The 9,482-nt window shown below is 33.7% G+C and overlaps 1 pseudogene; it reads left to right on the top strand.

The window, feature by feature from the left end:
* Positions 1-1,498: 1,498 nt before the first annotated feature.
* On the top strand, positions 1,499-2,804 carry LOC125095727 (eukaryotic translation initiation factor 3 subunit E-like; annotated as a pseudogene).
* Positions 2,805-9,482: the final 6,678 nt, after the last annotated feature.

Genomic DNA, 9,482 nt, shown 5'->3' with positions numbered 1-9,482 from the left:
TATATTATTTTTATAAAATGATTTGTCAGGGGTTTGTTTTAATATTTTGTTTATTTATTTTTAGGGAGAGAGAGAGTGCATGCCTGAGGGCACATGAGGGGAGGAGCAGAGGAAGAGGGAGAGAAGCAGACTCTCTCTGCTGACCACAGAGCCTGACTTGGGGCTTGATCTCACAACCCTGAGATAATGACCTAAGCCCAGATCAAGAGTCAGTAACTTAACCAACTCAGCCATCCAGATGCCCTGCTTTGTTAGTTTTTCATAATGTTAACCATATACTTAGCCTGTGATTGATCCATTTTATTCCTAGATATAGTGCCAGGGGTAATGAAAACATATGTCAACTAAGGAAGTTTTATCTATATTAGTCTAAACCTGTAAATAACACAAAATCTATCAATGAGTGAATGAATAAAGAAAATAATCTGCATATACACATAGGGGTGAATCTCAAAAACATACCGAGTGAAAAAAGTCAGACACAAAAGTTTAAGTTTTAAAAGTAAAGTTAATCTATGATGATTGAAATAATATCATTGTTTTTCTAGGATTGGGGGTGAGAATAAGTGAATAGATACATGCATATATCTGTTTATGGAAATATTCTATTACTTGATTGGATTCTATTACTTGATTACAGATATATGCATATATCTGTTTATGGAAATATTCTATTACTTGATTGGATTCTATTACTTGATTGGAATAATATCACTAAGATGCAACAGATAGGGTTTACCATACAACTGGGTATTGTTGGTAATGGTGGAAAAGAAAACAATATGGTGACATGTTTTGAGCCTACATAAAATAATGTATAATGACGTTAATAAGTGAAATAGAAAGACAGCAAAAAAGTAGCATTTATCAGTGTATTCATTTTATGGCTATGTAATAAATTACCATAAATGTAGCAGTTTAAAACACACATTTATTATTTCACAGTTTTTGTAGCTCAGGAGTCCAAGGAAGACTTAACCGGTTATCTTCTTCAGGGCTCATAATGCAGCAATCAAATCATTAGCCACACTGCCTTCTTTTTCAGATGCTCAAATGGTGAGAAATTCACTTCTGAGCTTTCTCAGGTTGTTGGAATAATTAATTTTCCTGTAGCTATAAGACATGTAGCAGCTTAACACTTCAAAACCAGTAATGTAAAGAGACAGGGAGAGGAAGATGGGAAGCAAGAGAGAGAGTGAGAGCAAGAGAGAGAGATGCTAGCCAGATGGGTACTACAGTCTTGGCAATCTTTTGTAAATACAACCACAGACATCTTATCACCTTTGCAATATTTTATTGATTACATCAAGCCACATGTCTTCCTGGCTCTGAAGGGGAAAGATTAATACAAGAGTGTGAACACCAGGAAACGGAGATCATGGAGGTCACTTTAAAGTCTGTCCTCCACTATAAATAAAAGTTATTTTAGATTTGTTGAATTTGTAAATCTTTCCTGTGCCTATGTCAAGAAGGTAGTAGAAACTTTGGCCTCGGCAAGATGGTAGAGTACAACTTGACTATTTCCATCATACACTTTTTGGATTGGAATCTACTCTTTCCACTGCTTGAGTTTTTCTCCATAAAGGGATATATAATGAAAAATAATTATTACAAGGAAAATTGGATCTTCTTAGTGATACCAACATGGTCAACTTTGCTATGGATGTATAAAAAAACCTTGATATTGATGATACTCCACATGTTTTGAATGAAAAAAGTACCACAGTTGTTGCAAAACTGAAACAGCTTCAGGCAAATGGAACCAATTGTGAAGACATCTGAAGATCGAGAAACTACAAGGCAGAAGCAGTCAACCAGAGATGGCCAGATACTGTTCAACTACCTACCTGCTGGACAGGTGTGGTTTTAGGCAGGAATATTTAGATACGCTCTAAAGGTACGCAGAATTCCAATATGAGGGAATCACTCTAGAGTAGCAGAATCTTTACTTCTTGATTGTGTTGATTCCAACGACAGACAGAAACACTTTGCTTTCACTCAGGAAAACTGGCCTCTGAAATCTTAGCGTAGAACTGGGATGCAGCTATGGAAGAGCTATTATGGTTAAATAGAAAATAAATCTGTGAGTTCTCCACTTCAATCTCTTCAGCAGTAAACGTGTCCTATCCACTGCCTCTGTGTTTTTTCTTCACCCACCTCAAAGGGCATAATAACATTACTGATCTCTTCCTTTACCAGCCACCATACCATAATGCAATTCCAACGTGTCCACATATTCTGCATTGTCTTGATACATCCATCATTTCAAACAAAGATGTTTGAAAACACCAGCAGGTACTAAAAGATCTAGTTAAAGTCATTCAACAGAGTCTTACACAGGTAAAGACCCAATTACAAAATGTGGTGAATGCTTATGTGTTAACTTTGACTTCATGTCTTGGAAAAAGCTGAAGGAATGTGAATCAGTTCTTGTAAATGACTTCTTGGTGGCTTGTCCTGAGAATTTCATTGAAAATGCTTATCTTTTCATATATGAGACTTTTTGTCACACCCACCTGCGTATCAGCATTAACACATGGGCAGACAGACCGAACATGACTTTGGAAGAAGCTGAAAAGTGGATTGTCAATTTGATTAGAACGCAAGACTGCATACGAAGACTGATTCTAAGTTAGGCCATGTGGTTATGGGTAACAATGCAGTCTCACCCTATCAGCAAGTGATTGAAAAGACCGAAAGCCTTTCATTTAAACACCAGATGTTGGTCATGAAAGAGGAAACTTCTTCAGAAAACTGGGTCAGAGGCTTCTAACTGGGCAACTCAGGACTCCGACTTCTACTGAAGAACTGTGCAAAGCCAAGATGAAAAAACTATAAAATAAAGATGAAATAATAAAAACGTTATATAAAGGGTGACATATGTTTTAGAAGCACTTAATACACTGAATATAAATTTTGAGAAATTTGAATAAAATTTACTGTTACATTAAAAAAAGAAGATAGTAGAACATACAAAATGATTTCTGATTACTTAAGACTACAAATATTTAATTTTTAAACAGCATGCTGATAATGGCTCACACTTTCCATTACATTTCTGGGATATAAAAGAAAATAACTTAATGTCAATTTCTTTATTTTAGAATAACATAAGGTGATTTTTTTTTTTTTTTAGCATGATGCAGGCAAGGAAAGGAATAAATTTGCCCACCTAGATCAATTGGGCTATGAAGTTTTAAGAATAATTTTCAGGAAACATAATGAGAGATATTTTTAAGGTGCAAAGTTATGCGCTAGCATAAAACAAGAACAAGGAAGCAAGGATGAATATCAGTTCTGTATCAGTGGAGTCATTGACCATATGTTCTCTTCTCTAGTCCAGGGATAAGATAAATCATCCTCTCAATGCTGATAATCAGTTCTGTCAGTCAATTCTCTAGCAATCTGTCTCAAATCCCTACTAAAGTAACATAGATAAAAGATGATCACTAGGCTAAAGATTAACCAGGCTGATCTATAACAGTTGGGCAAGAACTTTGCAAACTCCCAAGCAGGTTTAATAAGGGAAAAGACACTTCGTCATGGGCCATTCAATCTGTGGGACTTTGGTGGGGATCTTTTGGGAATGTTGATAGTAATTTACCAAGTACAAAAAGAAGGTCAAAATAGCAATTATTGATGGAATAATTAGATGTATGGATAAAATAACACTAGACAGATTCTTCAATAGGTAGTAAGTATGAACAAAAATGACACAATGGAGAAAATAATCATAGAAAAGATATTAGAGAATATTTAGATACCATTTAAAAATTAATTCAGCTGAAGCAGAGATAAAAATCTGCTAAAGATTTTATAGAGCAGTAGTTCCAACAGGAAATCTAACTGAAATGAACAACAGTGAGGAAGTTAAATTTCAAGTGTAATTTAACTTACTTTTGGTTGAAAATCTCATTGACTTAGGAAATAGAATATTATAGGTAAAGGATCTCTGAATTTATGGGAGGATTTTTAAGTACTAGAACCAGATTAACATAGAAACACCTTTAGTTACAGAATGAGTTGAGGAATATGAAGCAGTAACAGCAGGGGAAACAGGAGCCAATATTAGGCCAGAGAACAGGTATACTTAGGTATACTATTCCATTAATTCAGTTTGGAGAGGACTTGCTGGTGGAAGCAGAGTTATATTAGGTAATATGTATCTCCCAGTTGAAGAGTTCCATCAACCCTTGGATATTCAAACATAATGTCAATTGTCTATGTAAAGATGCAGTTTTTAGAGAATAATTATTATGCCTTACATAAAATTCTCATTGGGATACATGACCCAAAAAAACTGTTAAAATGTAAAACCTTGTTAGAACTAAACTATGTTTTTAAAAAGAATCCATCTCCCTTTAAGGGACCAAGAGGACCAAGGACATAGTGAGGCTTATGTGCTGAAATCGATAAACTCTAGCCTTGTCATATATTTACCAAGGAGGAAGCCCAGGAAATTTGTTATATGTAAAATGTTTCAGAATACAAGAGCTGAATTTCTTCTGTAGATATCTTTGTTGTTGTTGTTTAGGCCCTGAAAATAAAAACCAAGGAATAACTAGCTATAGCTGTTAAAAGTAAGATATTTAAATGAGGAACAAAAAATGCTTTTTCTAATTATTAGTAATTGCATAGGCATTTAGGAAAGCATCACTTATCACACTCAAATACAGTTCGATTAGGCCATTCCTGAAGTTAAGGAATCTCCCTAGAAATGACTGAAGTTAAGTAATCTCCCTAGAGATTACTGCACATCGTGATTTTAGAAAAAGACTTGTTAAAGAAAAAAATTCACTGGATGGAATTTAACAGGCAATGAGGACTATGTTCAAGACTACTCCAATAAGGGTCAGGAGTATTGCAACAGGACAGAAAAACTGAGCTCAACTCCACCAACACAAAAGGCAGGAGAACTTTTAACACTGGGATGAACTACTAGAAAAATTCTGGAAGATGTTGGGGGAGAGGGAGCTTGGTCAATTTGGTTAGGTCATCTCTGTTTGCTAACTGGTACTAATACAAATTTGGCTCCTCAGAGACTGGGAGATAGACACTCTTCCTGGAGGACTATATTTCAAAGGGATGACTCCCAGATCCCTGTGAAAAATATTCCTGGGTTTGTAAAACCGGCAAGAGGCTGGAGAAGATTCACATCTCAAAAAAGTAGAAAAATAGTTCACAATTGTAGTTTCTAATGTAAATAAAAGGAAGGTCAGAAGCTTGGAGTCAGGAAGAAACCTAACTTTTAGTCGAGCTGCAGGGAATATTGGTCAGACTCTTCTGTTTTTCAATACTTTCTTTATATGACAACTATATATACAACCAAAATAGCTGTAGTCCTTATATGGAAATTTGAAATTAGTAGTGTTTTCCTTTAACAAAATCTATAGAAGATCTTTGATTTGGAACTGCCGTACCAAACACCGTTACTACAAAACAGAGAGTGCTATGTTTCTACTTGCCACTTTCAATTTACTAAACCATTCAATTTTCTTTGAAGTTAAAAAAAAAAGTATATGCACACATATTTGAAGGGCTTACTATATAACACATATGCAACTTGTGAAATGTTTCTTCTAGAGTTTTAAGGCTTTTGCTGAATTGGCTGAATTTTGTACACTGCAGTAAAGCTAACTATTCTTCTGCTTACACTGCTGTAAATTTTGCTTATTGTTATGTATAATGTATGAAGAAGCACAAATGTACAATGTATCTTTTGCAGGAAGATTATGAACTAAATCAAAAGTATTTCCAATATAAATAATAAAAGAGAAAAGACAATTTAAAATAGAACCAGAGAAGCTTAGGCACACAAATAAAATTTCCAGAGCTACTTCAGAAAACAAATTATCTAAGGCAGGTTGTGAGTACAGGGCTTGGCTATTGTTAGAACTCACTGGAGATATTTTTCAGTCGATACGTGCAACTTAATGCCGCAACTTTCTTTAATTTCTGATGAAAGTTAATCACTCAATTGTTTTACTTCACTTATATCTGATTGGTGGGTGGGGCGGGGAATAAAGTATTACCCGCAAAAGAAAGGAGAGGATATTTGTTAAATGGGGAATTTTTTCTAAAACCTAATTATTACTAATACTAAATATTCAAACTACTGGTAGAGAAACTATTGAAAGATGAAAAAAATAAAGAATTCTTTTTGACACCAAGCCAAAAAAAAAGGAAGAAGTATAGTAATTAGGGGCGCCTGTGTGGCTCAGTCATTGAGCATCTGCCTTCGGCTCAGGTCATTATCCCAGGGTCCTGGGATCAAGCCCCACATCGGGCTCCCTGATTGGCGAGAAGCCTGCTTCTCCCTCTTCCACTCCCTCTGCTTGTGTTCCCTCTCTTGCTATGTCTCTCTCTGTCAAATGTATAAATAAAATCTTTTAAACAAAATAAAGAAAGATGTCTCTAAAAAAGAATCTTCTTAGACACTGGATGAAGTCAATATGACACAACTTAGGCATTTATGGAAAATGACAAGGGAACAAATGACCCGAAACAGGACAGTGTTTTAATGTAACTTCTCTCAATTTAATACATAAGTAAACTTGAAATACAAGCAATTCTGAACCAATAAAACCATTATTCCTCAGTTTAGTAACATTGTTGGCTGTATCACCTGGACAACAAATATTTAAGGGACAGTCCAAATTGTTCTGTCGCATTTCCTAAGTGATGAATGGTGTTCAGATCTCTCTTGGCTAGTATGGATTAGAAATACTGAAAATATATTTAGTAGTCTTTCAGAAAGACAGGATTTGGTCATGAATCTAAATGGTGCTCTTTCAAATTAAGTGTACATAAACCAGTTGTCTTTGAGAAAAGCAATCAGGGTAGTGGCCAAATGTAAATTTCATAGAAGAAACAGACCATGATCAAGTTAATATCTTTGGCATATTACACTGTCCTAAGAGAGTGAAAAACTCTGTGTGTGTGTGTGTGTGTGTGTGTGTGTGTGTGTAGTCATAGTTTGTTTGTTTTCTTTTTTGCCTGTACTAAAACTATTCACTCTGAATATGTGCATTCAAACTCTAATATCATTATTACCATTTCATTGTACTGCCTCTATGCTTTACTACTAATTTTATGGCTTTTGAATATTTGAGTCTGCAGCACAGATAACCTCAACATTTCTTTTTATGTTTTAGTATCTTGACTTCATCCTAAAATCTCACTTTCCTTGAAAAAAAAAATACATGTCCTGAATAGAAAATCTCTGAGAATATTTACATTTGATTTCTCACCTCCAGCTCTAATTTTCTCTTTTCATTAAATTACCAATCTCAACTTGAAGTCTTTTATAACTGATTTCATCTTACAGAACCATAAGATATTCAATTTTCCTGTTTGCTTAAATAACCATTAACAGAAATCATATATATCAGATTTGTTTAAAGTTTTTGAGTAGGCAGAAGAGAAATGGGATATAATAAGACTTTCAGCAAAAATGTTAAGAAGTTGTTTGTAGTCGTATCTATTTCGTTTCAGATTATCACCAGAATTTCCTCTTTTTTTCCTTCCACATATTTTAGGTACTTCATTTTCTTTCTGAGTTCACAGGTGCCCCAGTAAGTCAAATTTCATTTGATATTGTTATGTGGAGAAATTCACCTCCATTTAGTCAGTCATGACAATCTGGCTTATCAAGCATTTCCTGGCTTTATCAAAAAGAGGTATCAAAATATATTTTCCTAAATAATCAAATTATATACTTGGATACAATTACACAACTTTAGAGAAAGGGGAAATTATTTTTTGTATTAAAGAGCATCTTGGCATCTTTTTTTCATATTTTGAAAAAATATGGTTCATATTCATCATTTCACTATTTTTCATATTTTGTGTTATTTTCCTCAAAATTTTCTTATGAATCATATGCATATATTTTATTGTTATTATTTATTTTTAATTTTCATGTGGATTTTTGTGACTATTATTTTGTCCAAAAGAAAACACAATCACAATTATAAATAAAAGGAAACTTTATACATCTAAAGAATTTACTATTTAAAGCATTTACTACTATTGATGTTACCAGCAAATCAAGGTTGAAATTATTCTCACAGATCCAACAGTATGTGTAAGTTTGGCAAAGAAACTATATTGTTAAGGAAACTAAAGGGAAAGTAAACAGGATATATTCTACCAGATTTTTAGATTTTTTTTCTATCTTTTCAGTGTTCCAGGGCATTCAATTATTCTTATTGCCCGGATACTACTTCTTGGAAATTTTAATTGTACATGACCTTTTAAAAATAGTAAAATTATAATTATGTAGTTACATATAATTTTGACACATATTCCACATATTCTGAAATTAGATCAAGAGAATATTACTTTATCATTTCACTGGAACTAAAATTTCCATCATATTATTTGTTCATTTGAATTAAAGCTGATTAAAATTTTCTTGAAAACTTTGAACCCTTGAACAATTAGCATTACTCATACTTTTTAGTCATGGAGTAGAAAATAGTTTAATACGATGTGAATTCAAAAGGTTTTGCCAAGTTTTAATCTATCAATTGTGAACTTAATTTTTTAAAACTAAAATTTTCACCTATATGTAGGTTATACCACTCAAGACTATGAAAGTTTTTCTGGTAAAACTAGTGTTTTTCCTAATTACATGCTTTTAAACTACCATATGTTATTTGTATCCAGTTGGAATGTAAAAATAAATAAAATATTATTAGAATTGATTATACATAACTGTAATTATATAATTATATACATAATTATATAGTTACAATTACAATTAGGAAGCAATATATTAAGAATTTATTTAACTTGGAGAAATTGTGCTTAAATTTTCTTTACTGCTTTTCTGATTCTAAGCATATTATATAATTACAGAGAACTTATAAAATACAGAAAGTAAAAACAAAGTATGAAAAAATTCTAAACAAAAACATCATAGTTCACTGTTCATATGTTCAAACACTTAAGACTCCACATGATGCATATTTTGTGCTATTTACCATAATCAGATAAAAATGCACAAGTATGTCCATATATGTATAAATTTGAGGATAACAGTGAATTGGTATAACAGAATGGATTATTACCCGTTGAGCCCACTCTTAACCCTGGAAGTGGGACACAGATACATCAGAATTATCTACCTAATAGAAGTTCAGTAGCCATGGCATGAAACCATTTCTTCCTTATGCCGTAGAGAAGGATATACCGCATGCCTGGGTGGCTTAGTCGGTTGAGTGACTGCCTTCAGCTTAGGTCATGATCCTGGCATCCCAGGATTAAGTCCTGCATTGGGCTCCCTGTTCAGTGGGGAGTCTGCTTCTCCCTCTGACCCTACCCCCTTTTGTGCTCTCTCTTTCTCACTCTTTCAAAGAAATAAATAAAATCTTAAAAGAGAGAGAGAAGGATATACCATATCCAGTTTGCTGTCCACAGCCCAGTAAAGTAAAGGGAAATGGTCCACCAAAATCCCAGTAAGCTTGAAAGTATCTGCA

The sequence above is a fragment of the Lutra lutra genome, chromosome 3 (genome assembly GCF_902655055.1).
Source record: "Lutra lutra chromosome 3, mLutLut1.2, whole genome shotgun sequence".
Lineage (NCBI taxonomy): Eukaryota > Metazoa > Chordata > Mammalia > Carnivora > Mustelidae > Lutra > Lutra lutra.
The sequence above is the reverse complement of the archived record's forward strand: the minus strand, read 5'-3'. Positions and strand labels throughout refer to the sequence as shown.